At 45.1% G+C, this 22,914-nt stretch overlaps 1 long non-coding RNA gene across 2 annotated transcripts in view; it reads right to left on the bottom strand.

Annotated features, from left to right (window-relative positions):
• Positions 1 to 22,914, bottom strand: part of LOC138282822 (uncharacterized) — a 351,482-nt gene that overhangs the window by 2,115 nt on the left and 326,453 nt on the right. For both annotated transcript variants that reach the window (XR_011201005.1, XR_011201004.1), the window contains one exon: positions 11,277 to 11,363. This is a non-coding gene — a long non-coding RNA (uncharacterized lncRNA). The remainder of the gene's footprint in view (positions 1 to 11,276; positions 11,364 to 22,914) is intronic.

Raw genomic sequence — 22,914 nt, 5'->3', positions numbered from 1 at the left:
TATGTTTAATACTAAAGGATTCAGTAGATTTTGGTATATTAGTAACATACATTGAAGCAGAATCTGCATAGTCTGAGCATAACAATAAAGATTAAGTGCAGGTGTTCCTAAGTTATGATATAAACAACTACCGGATGTGAGTTGGCTTGAGTTTAGCAAAGTTGCTATTTCCCTGCGGAAGCAGGGTCATCTCTGACTGCAGAAGGTACTACAAATTCGACCACTTATGATATTACACCTGGCTCTCCAGGAGTCATGTAGTCGAAGTAAATGCTCTACGGAGTCCATAAAGGAGCAGTAGAGCAGTGACGCAAAGCAATTTACTTGTACAGCCAGCCAAGTCAAGTGATCAATAGATTCCACCCAGCAGTGACAGTGAAATCACCCATAGGCAGGGAGCCATTGCAGTGCTCTGATTCAGGCCATGGTAGATACTCTGTAGAGTCCAGCCAAGAATGACAGAGACACAACTCACTGAAGCGCACTGGTTACAGGAAGCCCTGAGGCCAGTGAGCAAGCACATGTGGACTACTGCAACATGAAAACCTGCAGAATCTGCAAAGGAAAGAGTAACAAATGTGGAAAATGACACACGTAGGAGACTTAGTACTAATATCAACACATACAGCCACTGACTTTTAACTGTGCAAGTGAAATTTGAGTATTTGGTCACTAGGGGGAATTGTCCTATATGATGGATTCAGAAGTGACAGATGAGTAAACCACAGACATAGACTGGACATAGATCAACAGGATAAAATCGTAAATAGGGTCTTACAGGAAGTGGAAAAGGAGCAATTCAAAGCAATGGACTGGGTGCAGATAGCCAAGGAATAAGCTCTGTAGGGTCCTCAAAGGGTGAACAGGGGAGTACCTCACAGACATCGACTGGATATAGCTTCTTTGTGAGTATTTTCTGTGAAACATGTACATCACCTGAAATTATTTTAATTTTGTAAACTCCTCATATGATACAGTCAAAGTTTAATCTTCTTGAGAAGTTTATTTTTATGAAGACTTGATGGAGACCTTGCCACTGCTGCCCTTTCCATGAATGTACCGCTCTGCTGTGCAAGTCATGTGTCTGCCACTGCTGCCCCTCTCTTGAGTGTGCCTTTCAGTGGAGCAAATCACTGCTATGCCTCAGCTGCTCCCACCATACAAACCCAGCATGAGATAAACCACCTCTAAGAGGAACACCCTTTCATTCTACATTATTCAACAACCTGCAAATCCTCAAAGTCTTCAGTGAAGTTCTGAAACAAAAATACACATCTTATAAATGATCTTGTTAAATTGAATTTGTCTACAGCACTGAATTAGAACCATTTAAGACGGGCACCTACTCAAATACCCACTGGTGGAAAATCTATTGGTAACTGAAGCTTTGGCCTTTATCACAATATTTTTTTAGAACCGGCTTCGGCTTTAAGCCACAACCTACTTTGAAACATATCTCTTCAACGCACATCACATATTCTCAGCCTTTACTTTGTTTAACATGGAGTACCTACTTGCACCCAAACTCCAGTGATTTGTAAACACCACATTATGTAACATTCAACATGCACAACCACGCTTGCCTCTAGTTCTTACGCTACTTCCATGCTATGTATGCGCACGTTCACTCTAAGTAATTCTATGCTGTATAAGACTATGTTGTTTTGAGTGATGTCATCAAAGTTGTCATTTGAGATGTCATTGGTGAAGTCATCAATGATGTAATTTATCATGCCATGGGTGATGTAATATGTGTGGTCATAAACAGTGCATGGCAGGTATGCAAGTTATAGACACCTCAATAAACTCCATCATGTCAAATTCAGTGTTTTCCTGGTTTCTAAACCTTAGTTTTGATCTCATTTCAACAAATAACTATAATTTCACTTTAACTTTTGTTTTTTTCCAGTGTATATCTATATATAGAAACCACTTACCTCCCAAAACATCACAAATCTTTAGATTTAAAAATACACAATACCCTATAACACTACCCATGCCTGAACCTTAAAAAACCCATACCACTCCCTTAAATACTACCCATTTCTGAACCCTAAAAACTCCTTTCCATTCCTGAATCCTGAAAACTACCCTTCACAGATCCATAAAAACTCCTTACCTACCCTAATAAATACCCATCATTGAACCATAAAAACACCTCACATCCCATCAAATCTACTGAGACCTGAGCCATAAAAAAACTCCTTACCACCCCTAAAAGCTACCCCACCCAGAGCCCTGGAAACCTTTATCACCCCAAAACCTACCCATCCCTGAACCTTAAAACTCCCTTACCATCCATGACAACTATCCATCCCTGAACACTAAAGTTCCTTATTATCCCCTAAATATACTTACGTGCATTGTAGTGACTCCTATTGCAAATATGTAAAATAAGAAAAATTTCAAAATTACCTCTGTAATACGTGTTACCGTTGAAGTGCATGCCTAGTAATGTTCTGTGTGTTAGACCTCTCCTTGTAATAGGCCTCAACCATGGAGACATATGTGAGAGGAGTAGCTAATACGCCTGATGCGCTCAATGGAGTGTGTGAAGTGTGAATTGTGTATTGTGAAGTGCGCATTTCCTCGAGGAGACATCTCAATCAAAAGGATTGTGCAAGAATCAATTGAGACAACCCCCTGGGTAGCCTTTCCCTCACTGTGGACTTTCACTAAAGGAAAGGTTGCTATTCTTTTTAGGCAAAATCATTTAATCTTACACACTGCAATGCCGCATCAGTCGTTCATGTGTCAAACATTTTCCAGAAAGTAAATGCAATGAAGGTGGAACCCACAATCGTGTCAGGCAGTGGAGGGAGTAAGGGGGCTCGTGCATGCACAGTCTGCATGCGCTATACACGATCAGTTTCCATCATGTGGTGTGTATAACAGGACAGTGGCTGAAGATGCAAGAAAGACAGATGCCCTATCTGACAGAAATGTGCTCATCTATTAATTTGGCATTTGTGAAGCGCAGCTTGCACGATCTGTGAGGCCTCACGGCACTTTGCAGGGAGGGGTAACGTGGAGGACCGGGGTGTGGAGGCTGTCCAAAGTATATTTAGTAGTTGCCATTTCCTGTAAGTTTTCGTTTTTGTCATAAAACTTCCTTGACAATGTAGATAAGGCAAAGCGTGCAATCTAATGTTCTTCACCTTCCAGGCAAGTGGTGGGGAGGGGAGGTTTACTGGAGGGGCATGATGCATTAAACCAAATGCCAAGTTTGGTTCATACCTTCAGATGTCTCCATCCCCCTTAGGAGCGCTTTGCAGTTAAAAAAAAAAGCACCTTAATGTTAAACATTCCACCTCACACAGACCACAGACTTTCACTTCTTAAAGAAGGAACTCCAGGAACTAATGTTCCAGTGTATTTATCGCCTGAACAATGATCTTTGGCAATGCCCATTGAAACGGTTCTCTCTTGAGCCAGCTATCTGTAGCCGGAGGTCACGTTATTCGTAATAACATTCCTTTCTCAAGGTACACATCTTCACTACCGTGGGAGCTCGGATTATAACTCGCCTCTTTTGTATAGCACATTCCATATGCCCGAGCCACCCCATGCCACCTGCTGCTAATCCTTGTAAAGCACTCGGTCACCTACGTTCACCCCTAGTTAGCACTGTATGAATTTTTGTGATAAATACCTACAACCCGAGGTAGTCCTTTGGCTTTTGATATCAGAGCTCCCGGGAGGTCGGATGAGTTAATCCAGAAAGCCCGTGTCACAGAGTAATGTGCGGTGCCATTTTGTTTACTGGGGGCCCCACAGCTAAAGGCAATCCTCTTTCACATGCGCAAGCATGGTTCGCAATATCCTGTGATATTTTAGAAATAAGATGCAGATATTACCTCCTCGTGATGAACAACCACGTGAGTGAATTGAGTGACATGACACTGGTGGGGTTTACTAAAGGTAGTGGAGAGCTATCTGCAGAGCCATGGGAAGTAAAGACTTTTAACCCGGATGAACTCGGTCCCGAAAGTGATACCATTGACACGGAGGAAGTTCAGTAAAGCGTGGATGCTTGGATACGCATAAAAATGCAAGAATTGATAATTTAACAAATAGCCCGTAAGTCAACTTATCCTTAATGCTTCCTAAATCTGTGACCTTTATATTGTCCGACAATTATTGGTGTTGCAGCTTCTTTGAAGCAGGAGGCTTATCAAGTCTCACTGTTACATGTCTATATCTCCAACGTATGGCGTAATTATCCACATAAAAGAGACAAAGAGCATTTATATATATATATATATATATATTTGTTTCATATATGCATTGACCTCCAGCTCGTTTCACTGCTTTCCAGGGTTGGTTCTATATTTAAGTACTTTTTGGCAAAGTAAATTTAATCAAAAACAGCTAGCCACTGGAATTGTGAGGCCAATGAGTTGCTTGCATAGGTATGCCAGGTTTTATCCCCCATCTTTTTGATCCCTTCCGTTTAGGACAGAGTTCTTCATTCTGGAGGTCACGACCCCCAGGGAGGCCATGGAGTCCTGTTAAGGGGGTCGAGTATTCCCCCAGCTGATTGTTAAAATGCTTCAGGTGAACTTTGATTTATTGAGTCTCCTGTGCTGTGACCTTCAAACCAGGGTGCACAGACAGCTAAGGAGGCCTTCACACCAGGGCGTCTGCTTCCTCAATGAAATGCAAATGTGCTCTACAAACTTATGTGCAAATGTAAAGGGTAATCTGCAACTGTAAAGGATGCTTGAGAGCTAGTCAAATCACTCAACGCTTTTTGATGACAAACATTGATTCTTTTTTAGGGGTAGTGCAAAGAGTTAGGAAGTGTGTGTGCTTTTAATTGTAGTTACAAAGCACTTACTTCACCTGGAGGTGTTGAAGGGACAGCTATTAAAAAATAAATAGGTATTGCATATGCTCTGGTATTACTTAAATCTACATTTTGGAAGCACAGTTTTATCTTAAACCTTTTTGTATTGGCCTACCTTATACTGCGTGTAACACAAGCTTAAAATAATGCCTTACATATTCATAATGCTTTCTGTCACAGGCTGTGACCTCCTGGCACAAAAAATACATGTCACTATTCTTAACTGCACCAACCAAGATTTAATCCTGTCCCTCTCCTGTTACACACAGATCACTGCGGTACATTAACTAATAGAGGTTTCCTAAAGCACTACAGTACATTTCTCAATGAGTAACAACTTTCTTTTATTTATTTTTCATTTAAGCTGGCTGTTATTTTATATGTAGCTACCTGACGGTGAAAGACTTAAAAAACAACTTAGAATATTTTTGGGTTTATTTATTAGAGGCTTGTGCTGCTGGAGCATTACTTTTTTGACGTTCCAGCGGCACAAGCCTCTCAGTAATATATATGAGGTGACGCAAAGCCGAATGGGCTCATAGATATGGACTAGGGCAAGGCAGCACAAGCCACTGCATTGCCTTGCTTTGCGGTCAAGGAGAGGTTCCATGGGTGTTGTGGTGGGTTTTGACACTGCCCCAGATTTACAAAATCATGTAAACTGGAGCAGTGCCAAAACCTTACGCCTCTCCAGAGCAGGCACAATGAGGAGAAATGTTTTAATTTCTCCTTGTTTTTCCTCTTTTCATGTGTGTTGCTATCTGCCATATATATAGAAAGAGGTACAATGCCTCTCTGGATTGTTTTTGCGCAGCAAGGTGCCCCTTCCTGCACAAAAACAATCCTGGCAACATTGGTGCTAGGAACCAATTTGTGCCCCAGCGCAGGGGGAAAGGACAGACCAGCACTGTATTTCATAAATGCGGTCCTTTCCTGCCTTTTTGTATTGGCGTAGGGTAGTGTAGCAAGAAGACTTGTGACACTGTCCTACGCCAAATCCTCATAAATGAGGACCTTTGTTTTTAGCTACACCTTTGGCCACACACCCACACTCACTGACCTTTGGTTTGCTAAACACTGTTTAATACAAATATTACTTCCTCACCGTAAAAATGATTTGCTGTGGGAAATGGGGACATTTATTATTGACGAGGATGAGGTGTACCGGTTCTAGAAATTTTTGTCAAGAGTGGGTCCTTCCACCTAGAAATCTTAGAGAGGGGGTCCCGGCATCAACAAGTTTGAAGACCTCTGGTTTAGGGAAACCAGAGATGCTAACATACAGGAGAATTTACTCACCTTGACACCAGGCATTTTTCACACAGCTGGGTGAAATACAGCAAGTGATGTGCATCTGGTGGCAGAGAGAGTAGTTGTAGGTAAACACCATAGTGACATACTAGTCCCGAGTTACAAAAAGTTTCCTGTGAGTAGGTGTTCCTTCCTCTTGTCTTATTCTTGACTTAGTCCTGATGATATAGATGCAAGTCACAACTACTCCTGGAAGAAATTTGTGAATGTGGTCCACTGAGGCCTGTGCTCATTCTTTACTCCTAGTGCATTACAGCCATTGCTCATAGAACAGGTAAAGGCCCTTAAAAAGTCTGTCTGGATCCCCAAAATGCCATTCACTAGTTCCTTTCTTTCATCTTTGTGGTTTAACTGAAAGATGCCCCAGAATCTACACTTCCTCCCAAGGTAGTACTTTTATTAAGAGCACATTGCTCAGTTACTGCCCACAGCCAGCCACATAAAAGATGCGTAACCACGCGAGCAGAATAGTCAGACATTGCTTCATCTTCTCTGGCATTTGCTTTTGCTTCTCACAACATGCTGCCAAATTATGAAGAAAATGATACCTTCATGCTGGCAGAGTCTACCATTTCCTGGAAGGGTCCTACATTCTGCCTCGTAGGCCAAGGCAGCACTGAGGAAGGTGCCACTGGATTGAGGCAGCCATAATTAGGAGTAGAGAAAATTTGCAAAGCACACTAGGGTTAATTTGCGTACTAAAACTAAATATTGTGAACATTTTAATTTGATATTTTTTTAACACAAATATAAAATACTTCTGCTTTATAGAAAGTTACGTGTGTATATGAGGGATGAAGGTTTTATTACAAAAAAACATCAATTTCAAAACCTATACTTCTCAGGGATACATTGTTATTTAACAGACAACATATTTATTGCGAAATGCAGATTTCACACAATGGGAGGCATAGCCTCAATCTGATTACCCCTTCAGCTAATTAGTTTTTAAGCATATGAATTCATACAGCCCAAAACTCCTCCCTTCACCAGTGCCCTTTATTCAGTTTCAGCTACAGACAGTTAGCTGACTGTAGGTAGGCCTATTGTTTCCAGTATACTTAGTGGACTTTGTGTCAGCCAGGGATGTGGAATTTAATAAAATATCGACTTGTCCATGGAATGGGTTGCTTCTTAAATCTACTTGTCCTGTAAAAAAAATTATTTGTCCCTTTGGTGCCATGTAGTGCGGCAACAAATTATGGCAGCAATCTCATTATTTAAGAGCTCCGATAATAGCCTCTCTGATTATGCCAGGGCTACTACTATAGTAAGGCATGAATACTTGCAATTTCAATCCCTACTATAGCAATTTCCTTATTTTGCCACCTTTCAGCAGATCTATGTACTGGGGCAGGAGGAAGCAGTAAGCAATAATTCCAGGGCTGGGATGCCTTTGATTTTGCAAAACTACTAACTTGCATGTTTTAAGGATTTTCACCACCTCTTCTCTAATCTTTTCACATAATGAGAAAGTTTGGGAATTTACTCCTGACAATGGCAGAAGTAGAAGTTCTTCCAGGGTTGGAAAAAAAGTGGTTGGAGGGAAAGTGAACTTGTAAATGCTCATAGATTTTCACATAAGAAAATATACACATGCATATTTGCTTGTGCTAAAATACAGTTCACAAATATTTTCTAGGAGTACGATTTCCTTGTCTACTTCTGTAAGTTCTTGTGAATGCATGAAAGCCACTAATTCAAAGACATATACCATGGGTGCACTTTTGTGACTTTCTTAAAGAACTGGGTCCCTAATTTGGTCTGGCGTTAACAAAGACATTTTGTTTTTATTAAACTTCTATTTCTCTCTCTATCGGCTGGCTTTACTGTGAGTGATCGCATTCTGCTCTTCCACAAGGAGCATATTGGCACACAAAGTAGTTTTGTTCAGTTCCAGGAACTACTGTGGCAATCAGTGGCTTAACGAAACTGGAAGGGGCTCCCCGCAAAGAACACCGAGGTCCCCCATCTCCAGACTCACTCAGGGCAGGTGCTGTGCTGAGGAGCCCCCCAGGAGGGGAGCTGCAGGGCCTTTGTTATGCAACTGGTGGCAATGTGTGCTTTTTGAGACCAAAAACGTTATTTTTCCTTTTTGGCAGTTATTATTACATTGGTGAGGGCCTCGCAGCTTCCACAACAATAAAGTGTTACAAAAGCCATGTCAAAAAAAGACACGCACTGACGAAAACAAAGACTCACAAAAATAAAATGTCAGATAGGTTGGCTTTGCCAGTGCTTGTTTATTTTCATGCTTCTCGTAATCTTGTTGAAAATGGCTATGCTGAATTTCAATTAAGAATATTTTTTTATAAATACTAGCACACATCAACACATTTTACTAATTGATCCGTCATAGAAATAGCACCTAAAAATTTCATAGTAGCGAAACTTTTTTTACTACTTGCATTTTTTTCTGAGCATTTCATTTTGAAAGCAAAGAATCATCACTCTTGCTTACAAGCTTCTGCAAACATTTGCAACTAATCAGAGAGCATTCTGGGAGCATTATACTTAGCCTCATATTGTTAAGCTTTTAAAATGCGTGTACATTTTTTATTTTGATGGAACCACTGTCAGTAGTGCAGTGTGACCTTAAAACGTTTATTTACAGCATTCACCCTAATAATGAAGGCTTTTCATTAATGAACCATAAATACAATTTCAAACAGCTCTGACTTACAGACACACATATTACCTCAACTGCAGACAGTTCCCTTTTCTATAAACTAGCAGCCAAAGGACCTACTTGTCCCAAGGACAAAATAAACATGAAAACTTGTTGCCCTTGACCCCAAACAATATGTCCCAGGTGATAGGAATTCCACATCTCTCTGTTAGCCTTTTGCTCATGATTGAATGGCTTTGTTGTCTATCTCAGTTCTGTACTCTTTTTTATTTTACTTTCAGCACTCCATTAGAGTGCATGCTTCCTTGCTGGCTCCTAATTTCTCTAGTCTTAATCTCTCTCTCTCCAAGTGTGCTCTTCATTTCCCTCTTCCCCGCTTGATCAGGCTAAGACCAATTAACTTTGCCAATGCTTGATTAATTAGCACTCATCACATACTGCTTTCAGTGGACATTTCCTTATTGGGAAAACTTGTATAATTCATAACTGCACCAAAATAAATAAATAATATAAAAAATACACAACAGGAAACGTGTAGTTGGACCTAGAGTAGCGTTTTGTGGTTCGGGTGGCAATTAGGAATCCCTCAATGGCAACACACAACTACGCTACAAACGTACTCGTTTTGCATTTATTTATTCATTTATTTATGTCATGTTTGCACTGAAAAACACAGATTCAGACATTTCTTACAACTGGGCAAACGTCAAATTCCATAGTATTAACACAGTACAGCCATAATGATTTAAGAAAGTACTGCTTAGTGTCTCAAATTACATTCAAGAGTCACTTTACAGGAGAAAACAAACAGGGACATATTTCCCAAGGCCTAGTCCCTGTGATTTGATCTCAAAGCACAAATGTACCCCAATTTAATCCATTATGTACTAATTATTCGAATACTTTTATCTATATTGAAAACAGAAGGCATAAACCATACATGCAGTTTAATATGTATTACCGTCGAGGGATTGGGTGGGGGGGCTCCATGATTCACTTGAGGCTTCCTCTCTCGTGAATCAAACCCCATCCACACATTGACAGTAAATAGCATATTATACACGTCCACATATATACTGCATATAAATACGTATCCCCCTTCACAACATACATACATTTATTTTATGATAACATACAGTTTGGCAAATTTCACTCTAGGTGAGAATTCCCTGGTAATTCCACCTTCCAAGGAGAAGTCCGCCCTAACCAGAGATACTGGTACCTCCAATACTGGTAACTCCAGGTGGGGTGGGATGTGGATTTAACAGAGAGAGGTGAATCTGTAAATCACAGAAATAAGCCGAGTGGATTTTAAGCTCAAGAGAGAAAGATGTGTTTGTTTCACCTGATAGCAGATTAAAGCATGGAATTCCCAAGGTAGATTCAGCATCTCTGAGCTTCCCAATCGAACTCCTCATTCTACTCCAGAATCAGACATCCATGCTCCACGTTTGCCCAAAAGGGTGCTTGGGGCCTACCACGTTTTTGTAAGGCAGATGGATGAGAGACAGCTCCTAATTATCAGTAATATGGGTAAACACCACAATTGCCTTTTTCTGGCAGATGTGGAGGAGGACTCACCATCAAATTAGGAACCAGGAAAGCTAGACATCGATGCATGGAGACGGTGTGAAAGGGACACCACCTCAGAGTACTGCAAGGCTCTAGAGGTTCCTGACAAAGCATGTATCACCCTCACTGTTTACGTTTTGATGCCATGTTTTATGGTATCCCTTATAGGGAATCTACATGTCAAATGGGGGCATTGAATGTAGGTGTTCAGTATGACTGGATCTATGAATTGAAAATGGGCATGTAATGCGAAGATATGATTTGAGAATGTGCATTTTATGTGGAGGTCCACACAGCCCTCTAGATAGGTCTCTCCACCCTGCCACAGACCCCTCATCTCCAGATCCAAAACAGCCTTCTACCAGCTTGCCATCAACACAAGCAAATCACTTTTCTCAGTTGTCAAGCACTGCTTATATCATCCCACAAACCCCACAATCTGTTGACAAAATTTATATCATCAATCACTTCAACAAAAATAATTAGATCCCAACATGGAACAGGATTCCACTTGATCGCTGGCCACCGACCACTACATCCCCAAGCAGACAGCCTTCAACCCCCTCCAACTTGTATGATTCAAGCCTACATGAGGCTACATGAAATCCAGGATAATACTGAAAAAGAATATGGATACAGCCTCAACACAGAGAGAGAGAGAGTATGTGTGTATGGTGTGTGTGTGTATTTATTTGTTTTGTATAGAGATATAGACCCAGAAATAAAAGAGTGTTTTACAAGTAGAAACAGGTACATTATCTGAAGGATGTGTCTTTGCAAATAAAGCATGTGGTCAGAAACAAAATAGAAGACAAGACAATAACGGTGGGGAAAATGTTAAAAGTGGAGGTAAATTCAAAAGGGAGTAAGAGACAACAAACAACTGACAATAATTCTCAACGAGTTAATGCTCACCTTGGATATCTGCAGTGATCTGAAGGTCAAGTTTGAACCCTGGTAATACAGACTCAGCGCTTCATCCTTCTGAGGTTGTTAAATTGACTAGAATTAAATTTGGTAATAAAAACAATTATTATTTGCAGTACTTAGAAACAGTATAAGTATAGTATGAAGTGCTATGTAAAACAAGTTATTATAGATAAAAAAAACACAGATGTGAAATACATGGCAACCAAGTTGAAAGGGTTAGACAACTATTTCTGGTTAATGGGGTATGCATGCCAGTGATGCATGTTCTGCAAATTTGTATATGGTTTAGGCTACTCTTAAGCAGGAGTGGAATTTCTATTGTTAATGTGACTGTTAAGGTCAATAAGTCTCAACGGGTTGCGTTGGACTTTTCAGGCCCAATATTAATTTCTTGCCATCCTCTGAACCCTCCCCTATTCCTCCATCCACCTATCCCTACCTGGTCTCCCAGAACGAATTTGTGTAATAGAAATCTGAATACACCCCCCTCCAGCTGCACTCGTTGGATGGTCTTGGGCAACCAATAGGCTAGGCCTGCAGGTGAGCCTAAGGGACTGACAGAGGCCATGTGACTTCACCACCAGTCTATAAAAGCCCTGTTCCCAGGGCATCTCAGCACGAGGCAAAGAGCAGACAAGAGAAGGACCTTTTCCCTGTTTGTGCCTGTTAAGGCACTGGGCCGGAAATGTTGCCTGTTTTTGTAACTATATAAATTAAGCATGAAACATCTACAACAAGTAATATAGACACAGTCTCTCAAAAACACCCACCTATGACTCCCAACATAAAGGTGCACTCCAACCAATACTCTATCCACCTCTACAAATCACTCCCACATACCCTTCTGCACCTACATCCACACAACAGCCCCACTCACGTCTATACAAACTGCAACTCTGTGCTACGTCCTAAGCCACTGTACCACTACCCCCACACTATACAATCTATATGCCCCTTAATCCCACACATCCTCTCCCTTTGTTCTCCAAATCCTTCCACTAACCGTTCACAGCCCTTGTACATATACTGCACTTACGTTTCTATTTGGTTGTAACAATATGAATGCTATAGGTATTTTTTTTCTATGACAGGAATGTGGTCTTTCTTAATGTTGTTAAAAAATGTTATCTTTGCTTTGAAGGGCTCCACCATTCCTTTATGGGCCTGCCTCTAGCTAGTCTAAAAATTGCAAAGTTAAATTGGAAAAAATCCCTTTCATGACAGCATCAGTTTATATATACATATATATATCAGGGAGATATGCTTTTGGGAAGTATCCTGATCTAGTTTAAGGGATTTAGAGGAATCTGCAAATGGTTTGATGCATATTCTTTTCAAGAGGTTTATTAGGTGAGTGTATTAGGCGTCATTTCGCCCACTCAGTTCTCAAATTGGGGCATGTTGCGAGGCCCACTACTACCTTTCTCCAAGCTTTGTTTTACAAAGAAACCCACAAGAGTGTCTATGATCTAAGGAGGCATGGAAAACCAGAATATATTGTTTAATAGTTGTGGGAGCAAGGGATGCCTGTGCCCCTTAGGGGTTTACTGTCTCTGGCTCCCTTCGTGTGAATACATCTTCTGGACTGCTGCTTTGATTGCATCTTCTGTTGCAAGAGCTACATAGGCGTGACTCATTCTGATCAGCAATTTACAAGTTGGCAAAGTTTTCGCCAAACCTGCCTGGACTCAACACTGGTGAAAATCTGTTTGGTTGTTCTGTAAAAAGAAAGAACAATATTTTTTCTTGACTGTACCAGCTGAGATGAATTGGATCTACACGGAAGGAGGTTCAGAAAGGTCATATAAGTGTAGTTGCTGGTGTGAGATTAATGACAAGATATGACAGGTCATGTACACGTCTTACCCCATTACATAGGCACCTTCTCCCTGTGCTGACATTACCAGCACCGAGTGGATGTATGATGTTATGTCGAGGTTGATAATACCGATATTACCGAAATAACCAATACCAATTTTTTGCATCCAATATATCCCCTACATCTACATTGCACGGTAATTATATAGTTCCTGTTCTTTTCACTATTTTCATGCTACAAGTAGTCACTATTGCAGACATCAAAATAAAACATTCTGACAATTATCTCATCAGTGCCACTGCATAACCAAAAAACAAGCGCAGAGGGCATTTACGTTTACAGTACCTTCCTACCATTATTAGAGTAGAGCACCCCCCCCCCGTAGTGGGGGGGCGCGGCCCATTAGGGGACGGGGCCTCCGAGGCCCTGGGGCACTCCCCCCCCCTTTTCCTCCCTGCCGGGGGTGCAGGAGTCGGCCGGATTTCCGCCCTGACGCCTCGCGAGGCGTTGGGGCGGAAGTCATGCCACAGGGGGCGTGTCGTGGGGTCGACGTTGGCCGTCCGCCGGTTCCAGCCGCCGCGCACTGGTGGGGGGCTATTTAAAGGCCCCCCCAAGAAGGATAAACCTTCTTTACTTGTGTGCGGCGGCGGGACAGGCGTGCGGCCCGCGTTTGTTTCACAGACCTCCTCTCCGGCTTCGTTTGTGTTGGATCCTGCCTCTGGACTTACTTGTGCAGTTCTTACGGAACCCCCTTTCCAGAGGAGCAAGCTGTTTTTCGTCCTTCATTGGTGTTTTCATCTTTCCGTGCCTGGGCTGCATAGCAAGTTTTGCGTAAGTATTTCAACGCCCGCAAACTGTGTTTTAGTTTCGTAAACACGCATTAATGTGGGTGTTGTTTTATTGATGACCTCTGAGTGCGCTGAGGCTCGCGCCGACAGGGTTTTATGTGTTTACATTTCCTGAGTAAACTGATCTGGTTTCTGTTGCGTGGAAGCTTTGTTTTAATTGGAATTTCGCGCCGTAAAGCTTTATTCTCGGTGCGCGCGGAGTCGCGCGTCCAACAAGTGTTGTCTTGGTATTCATCGAAGGTCTTCTCCTTGAATGCATGTTTAAAGTTATTTCATCTCTTGCTGTAGATTTCATGACGCGCGCACTTTAAAGGACGGCAGTGCACTGTGATTTGTCTGCATTTGAGCCATATTTAATTTTCACTGTGGTTTTCTTGGGGCGTTTCTCAAGGGTGACATTCTTGTATATGGTGGAATTATGCTTGTGGATTCATTTGATTTCTGAAAATGTGTTTTCGCATTCACTCTTTATTCACTTGCATGACGGAAATGTTAATCTCTCATATCAACCCCCCCCCAAGATGTTGTTTTCTACCATTAGTTTGGCAGTAGGTTAGTCTTTATCGGGGATCTTGTAAAATAAGGGTAGATATAATGATAATTTGAATTGCAGTTTAGTGTGCTTTGGCCCACAAGTTTCATAGCTGAGTAGCCTCTGCTGACATCGAACCCTTTCTGTAACGTGCACGTTGCGCATAGATGCCCACAGAGGTACCTTCAGTTGCACTAAACAATATTGGTGGCTTCTTCAGGTCATTGATTTATGTGAGGTGGCACACAGGCTTAAGGTGGTTTCAATTTGTGGACATTTGGGAGAGTGTCTTATGGATCCCTGTGTGTTTGACTGTTTTGCATTTGATTTCTTTTCAGGTCGTACCCCCTCAAAAAAATAAAATAAAAATAATAATATTTTTTTTTATATAGGGTGGGGTTATACTGTTAATTAGACAGTCCTTTACAATTGGTACTAGCCATAAGAGCAGGTCACCATGCCACCTAAGAAGGCCTGCACCCAAAAAGGGAGGGAGCGCGACCCAGAGTTGTCCCAGCTGCTGAGATTAGTTTTGGAAAAATTGGGGAGCGAGGAATCCTTTGTGGCCATAGAGGCTCCTAAAAAAGATGGGGGCAGGAGAAGGGTTCCCGCCCTAAACGGTCCCATGTGGCCCCCAGCGCGGCTTTCCCCCCGGTTAAACGTAGAAGGAATGCAAAAGCGCAGGTGCCGGCCACCATCATACTAACGCTCCCCGCAGCGGTCCCGGCCACCATCGTTCTGTCACCCCCTGCAGCAACTAGCCTCTCAGAACAGATGATCATGCCCGCTGCCGCGGCCCCGCTCACTGGGCCACCCCCCACGCCACAAGTTCTTAACTCGGGCTCCACGGCCCCCTCAGGAGTGGGTATAGAAGGGGTCCTAGCAGATATTCGTAATTCCTTGGCGGCCTTAGCACCTACAGTTCAGCCCGGGCCATCTCCCACACCTCATCAGGGGGTAGCTTTTCCCGCGCCGTCGGGTCCACCGCCTGTGGGCTTGCACGATTCCCGGGCGCAAGATCAAGAGCCATCCAGGCTGGCGCTAATGGAAGTTTCTAAGCTATTGGCCGGTATTAACGCACCGACTACCACCTCCCCACCACCCACTACACCATGGGGGGCGGACGTGTCATGGCAAAACACAGTAGCTGATTTAAAACGCCAGGGAGATTCCCTAGTTGCAGCGCACTCCTCAAACCCGCTGCAGTCCTCGAACAATAGCCCGTGTGTCGCCCCGGCACCGAGCATTTGTCTCTCATCACCCCCAACGGTTCACGACGTCCAGCCCAACTCAAGCAAGCTTCCGAGTCCGGACATCCCGGCCAAGGAAGGGACGACAGACTCGTTATTATCCAGACCAGGTAAGCTGGCCGCCCATGTTAGCGCAGAAACGAGGGAAAAAATATGGAAGGGAGACTTTGTGGACATTTTCTCTATAATAAGGGCTAAAAGAAGGGAGATTGAAGTGAAGGAAAAGGAACATAAATCATCTTCCTATAGTGAAAGAAAGCCAAGAATTGAAGAAAACATCACAAATTGGCTATTTGGCTTTAACGTTTTTATGTCAATCCTGTTGGAGAAAAAACCAGAGTTGGGCACCTCTTTGATTTATTATGCCAATAAGATATTGAAAGCTCAACACACGTACGGGGGGGTCCGCCTGGTTGGAGTATGATAGGGATTTTCGTTGGGCGAAAGTAGAGGATCCCTCCATTGGGTGGGATCAAACACAAGTGAATGTGTGGCTCGAATGTGTTAACAACAAGGTCCCAGGGAGGCAGCCCTTTCGGCCCCAGTTGTCCGGTGAGAAGAAAGGGTCTTGCTCGGCATTTAACAGAAAGACATGTTCACGTCCCGCAGGAACATGCAAATTCAAGCATAACTGTTCCTTTTGTGGTCACCCTTCCCATCCTGAATCCAAGTGTATTAAGAAATCTAAAGAGCGGGGTCGGAACCCCAGTAAACCATCAAATTGATTCTCCTCTCCCCTCCCTGGTCAGGTTAGAAGCGTTACGCCCTTGGTTACAGGCGTACCCTTCTTTGGACGCGGCTTCGGTACTTCTTAACGGTTTTTCCTTTGGCTTCAGGATTCCCGCCCCTAATGTTTCTCCGGTAGATTACTGTAAGAACCTAATATCTGCCTTACAGAACACTTCGGTAGTTGCAAAAAAAATAGAGAAAGAGAGGTCCCTGGGCAGGCTTGCTGGTCCTTTTGGGTGCCCTCCACTATCTGGTTTTGTGTGTTCCCCGTTGGGGGTGGTTCCTAAAAAGGAAGCAGGTCAGTTCAGATTGATCCACAATCTTTCAGCCCCTCGGGGGTCATCAGTTAACGACGCCATCGATCCGCAGCTATGTTCAGTTCGTTGCGCGTCAGTGGATAATGCGGTTGAGAAAGTGAGAGCGCTGGGCCGGGGGTCTATGTTAGCAAAAACCGACATTGAGTCTGCCTTCCGTCTGCTTCCCGTGCACCCCGGGGACTACCACCTGCTGGGTTTTCAATTCAGGGGGGAGTATTACTTCGACCAATGCATGCCCATGGGTTGCAGCATATCTTGCAGTTATTTCGAGCAATTCAGCTCCTTTCTTCAGTGGGTATTCTCACAACGTACGGGACACCGGGAGGTCATTCATTACCTGGACGACTTCTTGATTCTGGGACCCCCTAATTCTGACAGGTGCAGGTGGGCCCTTCAAGCTTTAATCGCTTTGTTCGAAGAATTTGGGGTTCCTTTGGCCCCCGAGAAAACAGTCGGCCCTTCTACTTGCATCACTTTCCTAGGGATTGAAATTGACTCCATGGCCGAGGAGTGCCGCTTGCCTTTGTATAAACTGTTGGCTTTCAAGGAGTCCATTAAGGCTATATTGTCTCAAGAAAAGGTGACCCTGCACCAGCTTCAGGTACTGGTGGGTCAGCTGAACCTTGCACTAAGAATCATCCCCATGGGTCGCCCCTTTTCTAGGTCAATAGCTCGCTCAATGACAGGGCTAAAAGAAAAACACCACCACACCCGGCTGTCTAGAGAGGTTAGGGACGATCTGAGGTTGTGGGATCTGTTCCTTAGGACATTCAACGGGTCGGTCATTTGGCCGCAGAAAGCAATACCCAGCCCTACGCTGGGCCTCTACACTGACTCCGCGGGTAGCATAGGCTTCGGCGCAATTTTGGGCCCATTATGGTGTAGGGCAGACTGGCCTAGAGATTGGGTCAGGTGGGGTTGGACCAAGAATATAGCGTTCTTAGAATTATTCCCAATCGTGGTCGCTGTAAACATCTGGGCAAAGGAGTTCAGGAACAGGGTGGTAATTTTCTGGTCTGATAACATGGCGGTGGTGGATGTTATCAACCGCCAAGGGGCTTCATGCCCTTTGGTTTTGCGCCTTTCGAAACACCTGATTCTGGCTTGTCTTTACGTTCAAGGCGAAGCACGTGCCTGGGGTGCATAACAACGCAGCGGACACATTGTCTCGTTCATTAATGCAGGATTTTTTGCGGTATCACCCCCAGGCGAAGGAGAAGATGACGGAGTTCCCAGAATCTCTGTGGAAGATTGGTGCCCCTCCCTCCCAGACTTAGTAGCGTCATCCTTGGCCCAACGCACAAAAACAGCTTACGAGAACAGTTTTTTACTTTACAGGCGATTCTTCAATGCTCAGCATATTGCAGACACATTTTCTGAGCCAGCAATGGGGGCGTTCCTTAAACATCTGCGTAGCCTAGGGCGTCCTGTGTCATGCGCGAAGGCCCACTTGGCGGCGATACGTTTCTTCGCAAAAATAGTTAAATTGGAGAGGCCTCTGAATACTTTTATCATAAAACAGGCCTTGAGGGGTTGGGCCAAGGGATCCCCGGGTAGCTCTGATGCCAGGCGTCCAGTCACCCCTCCTTTGCTAGAAAGGATTTTAAGAGCGCTCCACACCGTCTGCTCTTCACCCGCCGAGGCGGCGCTTTTCGCCGCGGCCTTCACTTTGACCATTTACGGGGCTTTCCGCATCAGCGAGTTGGTAGGCTCTTCCAAGGGTGACCACTTGGGGGGCCTACAGCAGAAAGACATAATGGTTTGCAAGGGGGCGCTATACATTATGTTGCGTAAATCAAAGACCGACCAGCTGAAGAAAGGAAGACGCATCACACTCGGTGAGGCGCCTGGTTCCCCCTTATGCCCTGTCTTAATCACAAACAATTATATGGCGGTGCGCCCTATGGCCGAGTCTCCGGCCTTCTTTATTCGCCCCTGCGGAGACTGCCTGTCACGCTACCAGTTCGCGGAAGTCTTTAAATTGTCCCTGAAATCAATCGGAGTGGATCAGCAAGGATACTCATCCCATTCCTTTAGAATTGGCGCAGCCACGGTAGCGGCAGCAGCAGGCCTTCCAGCATCCGTTGTAAAAAATATAGGTCGTTGGTCTTCGGAATGTTACAAATGTTACATCAGGCCAGAGTTGGTGTAACAGGGACTTGGTTGCTCAGTGGTGATGTCTCACGCGCATGTTTCTTTTCTTTCAGTCAAATGCCTCAGCGAGTAGTCTGGGTATTGGGCCATTCATTTGTCCGTCGGGCGGCATACCGGTTGCAACAGCTCTGTGGGTCGAAACCGGCAGACTTGAACAGCGTGGCTTTTCGGTGGTGCGGCATTGGCGGAGGAGGCATCACCCAGCTGCAATATTTGGTCGAATTGGCGAGTAGTCGTGGGGGACTGCAGTCTCCGGATCTAATCATCATTCACTTGGGGGGCAATGATTTAGTGCGTTTAGGCCGAAAAACCCTTAGGGAGACGGTATTCCTTGAAATCGCAAAAGTGGCAAAGCAATTCCCAGGGGCAGCATTTGCCTGGTCACACATGGTTCCACGTCGTAAGTGGGGGGCAGGGATAAGATCTCGAACCATCAATGTGTCAGTTCGCCGGCTTAATGCCGAGATGGCAAAGCTCTTCCCAGGCCCTGGGCGCCTATGGAATATCCCCCACAAACTGCTGAAAGGGGTGCACATGTTTCACAACGACCAAGTGCATTTGTCTGACGAGGGAACCGATCAATTTATCCGTGACATGTGGGGTTTTGCCCGCAGCCTCTTTTTGGGGGGGGAGGGCGAAGGACCTTTGGGGCCCTGGTCGCCCTTGTGGCGGAAATTGAGATAAAAAATGTGACTAGAAACAATAGGAGGGGGTCCCCAAGGTGGGGCCCCCAGGAGGACATCTGGGATAGGATCCTGAAGTTCTGAGCCAACCAGCGGATGTACACACCAGATCAGGGGGTAAGAGACCTCAGATCGCTGGGGGAGAACATGGGGCTCCAGCTCTTGGCTCCCCCCATTACACCCCAGGGCTGATTGGTGTTTGGAGGGGGGGCGGAACCCTAAACTGGAGGACAAGGTACCGGGTAGTCAGGGTAACCGTCCCTCCTACGGATACAGGTGAGACACGGGTCACCTGTGTGGTCCAATATGGTGGTTCAGGACAGGAAGGGATCCTGTCAGATTGGTTATGGTCACAAGTAATTTCTCAGTAACATGTAAATAAAAATGTTTTCTTTATTGACTAACCTTGTTATACTTGCTATTTGATGTTTGGCTTGTTGAAGTTATGAGTTATTTTATATGATGACTTTTTGAAAATAAAAGATACTTCTTCCAACGAATAAAGCTTGTCGTCTTGTGCATTCCTGGCGGGGGGAGTGTGGGTCGTCTGGAGGCCTCCGGATCCTAGAGTAGAGCGCCCCCCCGTAGTGGGGGTGCGCGGCCCGTTAGGGGACGGGGCCTCCGAGGCCCTGGGGCACTCCCCCCCCCTCCTTTTCCTCCCTGCCGGGGGTGCAGGAGTCAGCCGGATTTCCGCCCTGACGCCTCGCAAGGCGTTGGGGCGGAAGTCATGCCACAGGGGGCATGTCGTGGGGCCGACGTTGGCCGTCCGCCGGTTCCAGCCGCCGCGCACTGGTGGGGGGCTATTTAAAGGCCCCCCCAAGAAGGATAAACCTTCTTTACTTGTGTGCGGTGGCGGGACCTGGCGTGCGGCCCGCGTTTGTCCCACCCACCCTCTCCTTTATGTTACTAGTGTGGAAGGAAGTTGGGAAATTGAGATAAAAAATGTGACTAGAAACAATAGGAGGGGGTCCCCAAGGTGGGGCCCCCAGGAGGACATCTGGGATAGGATCCTGAAGTTCTGAGCCAACCAGCGGATGTACACACCAGATCAGGGGGTAAGAGACCTCAGATCGCTGGGGGAGAACATGGGGCTCCAGCTCTTGGCTCCCCCCATTACACCCCAGGGCTGATTGGTGTTTGGAGGGGGGGCGGAACCCTAAACTGGAGGACAAGGTACCGGGTAGTCAGGGTAACCGTCCCTCCTACGGATACAGGTGAGACACGGGTCAACTGTGTGGTCCAATATGGTGGTTCAGGACAGGAAGGGATCCTGTCAGATTGGTTATGGTCACAAGTAATTTCTCAGTAACATGTAAATAAAAATGTTTTCTTTATTGACTAACCTTGTTATACTTGCTATTTGATGTTTGGCTTGTTGAAGTTATGAGTTATTTTATATGATGACTTTTTGAAAATAAAAGATACTTCTTCCAACGAATAAAGCTTGTCGTCTTGTGCATTCCTGGCGGGGGGAGTGTGGGTCGTCTGGAGGCCTCCGGATCCTAGAGTAGAGCGCCCCCCCGTAGTGGGGGTGCGCGGCCCGTTAGGGGACGGGGCCTCCGAGGCCCTGGGGCACCCCCCCCCCTCCTTTTCCTCCCTGCCGGGGGTGCAGGAGTCAGCCGGATTTCCGCCCTGACGCCTCGCAAGGCGTTGGGGCGGAAGTCATGCCACAGGGGGCATGTCGTGGGGCCGACGTTGGCCGTCCGCCGGTTCCAGCCGCCGCGCACTGGTGGGGGGCTATTTAAAGGCCCCCCCAAGAAGGATAAACCTTCTTTACTTGTGTGCGGTGGCTGGACCTGGCGTGCGGCCCGCGTTTGTCCCACCCACCCTCTCCTTTATGTTACTAGTGTGGAAGGAAGTTGGGAAATTGAGATAAAAAATGTGACTAGAAACAATGGGAGGGGGTCCCCAAGGTGGGGCCCCCAGGAGGACATCTGGGATAGGATCCTGAAGTTCTGAGCCAACCAGCGGATGTACACACCAGATCAGGGGGTAAGAGACCTCAGATCGCTGGGGGAGAACATGGGGCTCCAGCTCTTGGCTCCCCCCATTACACCCCAGGGCTGATTGGTGTTTGGAGGGGGGGCGGAACCCTAAACTGGAGGACAAGGTACCGGGTAGTCAGGGTAACCGTCCCTCCTACAGATACAGGTGAGACACGGGTCACCTGTGTGGTCCAATATGGTGGTTCAGGACAGGAAGGGATCCTGTCAGATTGGTTATGGTCACAAGTAATTTCTCAGTAACATGTAAATAAAAATGTTTTCTTTATTGACTAACCTTGTTATACTTGCTATTTGATCTTTGGCTTGTTGAAGTTATGAGTTATTTTATATGATGACTTTTTGAAAATAAAAGATACTTCTTCCAACGAATAAAGCTTGTCGTCTCGTGCATTCCTGGCGGGGGGAGTGTGGGCCGTCTGGAGGCCTCCGGATCCTATCCTACTTATCAAAAGGATTGCATGAAATTAGCCGTCTGTACATCAGTGCAGAACCACCAACGTTAAAATGCATTTTTAGGTTCTACTGTTATGAGCAGCGCCTCTATAAGGTAAGGTTAGGCAGAGGCCTTAAAACACTACATAGTGGTTGTGAAAAATGATTGCAGAAGAACGCACGTGGAACACAAAAGTAGAGAAACTGTTATTTTACTTGGAGTTCTGAAAATCCTTCCACCATTCTGGACTGCTGCTCTGTACCATGGCTAAGATTAAATGCTTCATGGGCTGGGGCTATTGCTCAGGGGGTTGATCACCGCTTAGCCATATGTGAACCAACATGGGCCCAGAACGCTTTCCCCATCACTAGGCTATTTCGAAGCAGACTGCTGCATTTTTGCTTAAAACTCCGCGAAGATATGCATTTAAAGGGCTGAGAGAAGCTTCCATTAGGCTCTCATTCCATTCATTTTCTTTTGCTGGTAGTTTTTAGATTCTGCAGACAGGCCAAAGCAGGATCATGCACTTTTCATATAACATTGGAATATAAAATTAACTGGCATGCATGGTTACAGTCCCAAGAAGATTTTATCTAGCTCCCTAGAAACACCTAAAATACTCACTCAAAGCATTTTGGGAAGGGGAATGGAAGGGTTCAGTTACAGGTTTGCCTGAGTGTAGGGTTGATCAGGGCATGACGTGGCAAAGCCGGTCAGTTAGGGAGGAATGCAGTGAGGAGGGTACTCAGTCGGCAACTCTCATGTTCAATACGGGTTTCCTCAAAAGCCTGAGGAAACAGAGATTCACAGACTACCCCTAATGGGTTGGAGGAATTGCAATCAATTGCAACT

The sequence above is a fragment of the Pleurodeles waltl genome, chromosome 2_2 (genome assembly GCF_031143425.1).
Source record: "Pleurodeles waltl isolate 20211129_DDA chromosome 2_2, aPleWal1.hap1.20221129, whole genome shotgun sequence".
NCBI classification, from domain to species: domain Eukaryota; kingdom Metazoa; phylum Chordata; class Amphibia; order Caudata; family Salamandridae; genus Pleurodeles; species Pleurodeles waltl.
Note: the sequence above shows the minus strand (reverse complement) of the source record. Positions and strands in the feature narration are given on the sequence as shown.